Raw genomic sequence first — 5,924 nt, 5'->3', positions numbered from 1 at the left:
ATATGATGCAACTGCTCATTTATTCACCTTTACAAGAGCTAGCATTTAATTACTTGAATTACATATATTTCGCACAAGGAACCTGACATATTACATTATACCATATATATGACAGCTTCACGAGTCGATCTAAAGCTAAAAATATAAGACAGTTTCTAAAGTAATCGACCTAAAATTCATAATTCCAAATAAAATTATTAAGGACCTGCCAATGATTGAGTGAAACATCATGTTACTCCGATCTTTTTTACCAAGCTAGGCTGCTCACTTGTGAGCATCAAGAGCCATACCATATATATGAGCAAATCGCAAACTTCCCTAAATTATTCATGAAACTCGTGTACTCTATATAGACGAGAGTGGAAGTTGTGAATTAGATAACGTATCAGTACATGTTTGTTAGACTGGTCAAGTCCTTTTTAGGCTTTACGCAAATAGTAGCGTCGTCTCCAGTAAATAGACAAGCCTGTTGCGAATAGTCTAGTGTGATCGTAAGATTATCGAAGAATAAAGCCTTTTTCTGGTTCAGTTGCTCGAGACTCTCCATAGTGATGTTTTTCCGAATTATTCTTTATAGCGTATGTGGGGACGGGTACAACTTTAATTCGAAATTTCACAAACCGGTTGACAGGGCAGTTGCTGGAGGGTAAATATCGTAGATAAGCTATCAAAATATTTCTGCATTTTTCTGTGATATGCTGAAAGAAACTATTGCCGCTATAAAAAAGCAGCAGTCAAGTTAAGGCAGGTGACATGTCAATAGTCCTCTACAAAGATATCGTGTACTACAAGCCACACCTCATTACCTCTCCTGGATTTCATTACCTCGGTTTTCGTTAGCTTGACGGTCAAACTCAACTTAAGATGGCAGAATGTAACTTGGCGTAGACCTGCTACACATGAAAACGACTAGTTCCATAAAAAACAGAGCCATTAACATAAAGGCTAATTTACGTCATTTCACAGATTCACCTATTTTGTCGGGCAGATCACATTTACCGGACTGAGGAAAGAAGAAGGCTTTAGCTAGAATTCTGAGCAACACCTGCAGTCTGAAAGAACACTAGCAGCTCCGACACCCATTGTCGATTGTCAATTTGTTTTTGTGGAGTATCGCCAGTATTAAGTACGTTGAAGGGAATGCCAACGTTGGCTCGAGTGTTAGTTAAATTCTTCGGCGCATACTCGAAAGCTGCGAAGTGCACAGACATTGTATAGGTATATTGCCGAGGTGTACTTAGAGCTCGCTTGATGTCGGTCACTAGCATCTTGCATGTCACAGCGATCGAACAATTCCTTCTGATTTCGTTTTTTTTTTCGGGTATTGCACTAACACTCTAACAATGTGTTTAGCTGTGCTCATTAACAGATACAAGAGAAATTTATAGCAGACCCTTTTCTTAGCGATCTAATTCCACGACGTCGGTTGGCTCGGCTCGCTTTTACTTTTGGGGGTAACGAGCAACGTTGTACCGCACTGTTGAAGAGGAAGTGGTCTAGCGTCGCACTAGTTCTATGGCGGCCTTAGATTCAGAATTCTGTTCGCTCCAGCTGCCTTCGTTAGAGGTAAACGGTTGCTCCTGACGTCGTACGTTTCGTTCAACAGGTGTTTGTTCATCATACGCTCCCTGAGACGCAGGGGTGTCATTAGATGAGAACACTCCAACTCAGTGTTCGATGTATTATTGCCAACAGCCGACAAGATGTTGTGTGTAGACTCCAACATCGGTCATGTTTGGCACTGAGAGAATCTCACGAGCCTATTACGCGAGTTTCTTCGTGTCCTGTTTACGCGGGAAAGACTTATATTTACTAGCGAATGATGGCCACAAGGGAACCTTGGGATCTAATTCGACGTGCGCATTCGAAATGCGCATATGGAGCTGTCCTTTTTCAGAAAGAGCGTAATTCCTACCCATGTATTTGATTGAATCCCACCTCGCGTTCATTGTATGTGGCAGAGTTTCCTGTTGGGCCGACAAAAACTGGTATTGTCTTGACATTGACCACTTAGCAATAATGCTCCAGGAGCCTATTTTGCGGAACTGGCAAACGTGTGGAAATGCGAGCGTTAGACGAAGTTTCCTGCCACGATGATGGGAGCACCAAAAGTAAGGTTGATGATAGCTTTTGGGCCGCCGACAAGCTTCTCTAAGGCTCAGTGTGTACTTCTTGCCATTAGTCGCACGTACCCCGCCACAAATCGTATCATCGGGTCCAAAGGAGGCAATGACGTCCTCTTTCATATGCGCGGGGGTAACGTCTCGACCCTGTAATTATAAAACGCTCACCCTATATATGGTAAAACGTATGATACGTAGATTCAGCGCTTTCTGTCGACTGAACTATATATATATGCAATATGACAAATCTTTTTGTCATCTATGAATATAGCCGCAGTAGGGAGTGAATCGAAATTCAAAATGGAACTGACGTGAGCTCAACATACAGTTTAGAAGTGAACGGTAAACTCTATAGTATACATGTCTCCGTGGCTAGCTCGTTTCCAATTGGCCGCTTAATTCCGTGGAAGACAGATCAAATTCGCGTATTTACAAAGAACCCCATTGGGTGACACTTGGGTTGCTTAATGTAAGCGCGCAATAACCTATATAATATTGAATTACATAATGTTGAGCTATATTTACTGACGATACATTAGAAACATATTAAATTAGCGCGATGACTCCGCGGTTTTGACAAATAAGTTGATAAATAGTGCGACTATAGTGTAGTAACAATAACCAGCACAGAGCAGATCTCAATTGCGTTAATACTTTGACGTACTGTACAGTCCGAATCGCGCACTTGGTCATATTCGACAAATGGAAGCGATTACACAACAACGTAATTCCCGTATGATCGTGGACTTTGTGCGTATATATATATATATATATATATATATATATATATATATATGGATTGTACAACAAACGTAACGATAGTAAATTACCCAAGAGAAACGGCTTTGTTATGGGATTATATAATGCATAGTTTTTATACAAGCCGAAGACTTCCTACGGTTATTTTCTGTTCTGACAGATTCTGCCAGGCGGGTACGTCGTTTCATTGTTTTTCAGCATCAGTGCTGAATTGCATACGTTGAGGATTCTTTAGTGAGATACAGTCCGTCTCTCTTTACGAACAACGTAGCTGTTATAACAGTATATTGATTTTTGATGATAATAAGTGACTGTAACAGGCATCGTTTAGTAGCTCAGAGCTTACAGTTTGTTTAGTTGAAGAAATAGCCGACCACATTTTAACTTTCTTCGCGTTGGGACCACGCTTTGGTATCAACTAATAGGTGTTTGCAAAGCAGCGTGTTACAATAACCGAAGACTTGGCGTTATTTCAAAGTAATTACGAGAAATCTAACTTTGACTATTACGACGCTTCTTACCGCGTTAATCACATATTATGAGACTCGTTAAACTGGGAGTTAATGACTGCTTTATAAACTGAATCAGAAGTATATGACGAATCAACGTTTGTTAGTGACTCGTTAAATTTTAGATAGATGTGCTTTTTAAGTGTGGCTAAAAGTTCTTCCCTCGGTTCTTATGTTTTTATTCTCGATTTAAACAGTTTTGAGCCAAGGTTTAACATTTTATATTGATGACTCAAAGCTGAGCGATCCTTCTACGGTGACAGCGATCGTTTGCGACTACGACAGGAAATCGAAGCGTATATACGCAATATTGGGCCACTGATATGATACCTCAGTCACTTTAAAAGTGTATGGCTACACGCTCTCACAAACGGCCTCATAATTATAAATAATAAATTATGTGACTGTGACTGAATTAAACTCGGTGCAAGATCTATAAGTCACAATATTGTTGGAGTTCAACTTAAATCTCCATGTGATCCAGTTAATAGTTGGATTAATACCAATTACAGTTGATCTTCTTTTTGGATGCGTTGAAATTAAAAAAATCAGCAAGTCTTGGAATTCCTTTGTCTCTCTCTTTTTATGTTTGCCGAGCGTATGTAACGAAACACTGATGCTATTATGCCACTGAACGGTCGTTTCGCTCGTAGAGTAGCATTTAGATGCGACGTAGATAGAATTAGCCTATTTCTTCGACCGATATTTGAAATACATTCTATGTTTCGTAAACTCCAATCATCTGCTAATATATCAGACTCCTTCTCCGCACCAGAGAGAAGATAAAACCGCTAGAAGTGATCGAAATTCAAAGGCTAAATAAGATGTTTGCATAAAGAGCTGTCCGGAGACTCTGACATAATGTTAACATTATTATTACTTGGACTGCCAAAATACTCGCCTAATAAACTTCAGGGCACATGAGGCAAGCTAGGCTCGAAACAAGACGTACACGCACCTCATGTGTACGCCGTTTAATGACAGTACTGAACATAATCTCGAAATATCTACAAAATCTATTACAAAGATAGGCAGATTACAAACTGTCAAGCAGCATTGCTGGGTTTGTAGTTCGAAACTATTCAAAATATATAAAAAAGGACCTGTGGCGCGTTACGTAGTTAAAATTATATATGTACATTCTGAAAATGTCCTGTCGCGCGTAAACTTAACTACTTAGATGTAGTTACCGGCTGTAAGATATCCACAAGTATATTTCTCTATTATGAAAAAAGACTAAGAGCCGTAAATACAACGTTTGAAACTCTGAATTTGTTATAGAGCATTTGTCTTTGGTTGTTTGGGAAAAGGAGCAAAGTTTAGACTTCGCAATGTTTTGCTAGTGCGAGGCCTAAAAGTGCTGAAAGTATTATGGAAGCTTTCGGCGCCGACACGGTACATCAGGATCAGTAGCGACCTATTCCTTTTGAGCTGGTGTTTTTTAACGATGCTATGTAGTATAGACTGTAGGGGATCATTGAATTTGTTCGTCATCCTAAAAAAATACACAAGCGTTCTAAGACTGCGTTACCCAACAGTACACTTAGAAGCAGAACCATCTTATATCTTATCAGGAAGGATTCGAATAAAAGTAATGTTAGATTAGGTAAACTTACATGTATTAAACGACCCAAACGAAGTATAGATACTTCGCTTATGATTTAATAAGGCTAATATGGATTTATAATATTACTATCATTTACCTTGACGTTAATTTTATGTGTGTCTTTTTCATTTTAACTCTCAGAACCTAGGAGCTAACTAAACTGCTCCCTTTGTCGTTTTAAAGATGGATGGAGCACTAGCTCGTTGAATCTTCGGTTAAATTCGATAGGATGATAAACCAAAAGGTGCTTTCTCTTTCGTAGCCACCCATAATCGGTTATTTATGCCTCACTTATCCCATCCCTATCAAAAAGTATTATAAGAGCATCAGGGAATGACATATTTTAAATTAACACGAATCAGACAAAGGGTGCCGACGGTACAACTATGGGCGTGGTCATTATAGGAGTAACGTTTTATATTTAACCTTATTGAACTATCTGTAGTAGTAGCGTTGTGTCTATCCAGATGCTCTAGCGTTGCCTTCGTCAACATTTGTGATTTGGTGAGGTTTCTGTCAACGTCGAAGTGAAAGTTGGCGTTCCATAATATTCGCTGGTTGATTTTTAGCCGAACCGGGATACACAAGATCGATTTTGCAACATTCACACTTTTGTTGTTTCCGTGGATTTTCTATGACTCTACGTCTACAGATTTAATACTTAAGTGGAGCCATTTGCATCTATTCAGTATATGAAGGCTTTCGGTTCGGCCTCTGAACCATCCCAGATTTTCGTGATCTTAACCCTCTCAACATCGTCATTATAGCGCCGCTGCAACAACAATTACCGCAAGCGCGATCACCCGGGACCTGAACGATAGAAAAATACTACGTTTGATGATACTCGGTGTTAGCCTACAAAACGTTACGCGTTGCAGCGTTACATGAGTTAGAAATAAGTTCTTTGACAAAACGAACCAAATGTTT

The sequence above is a fragment of the Varroa destructor genome, unplaced genomic scaffold (assembly GCF_002443255.2).
Source record: "Varroa destructor unplaced genomic scaffold, Vdes_3.0 BEIS01000003.1, whole genome shotgun sequence".
In the NCBI taxonomy this organism is placed as follows: Eukaryota; Metazoa; Arthropoda; class Arachnida; order Mesostigmata; family Varroidae; genus Varroa; species Varroa destructor.
This window is presented reverse-complemented; position numbering follows the sequence as displayed.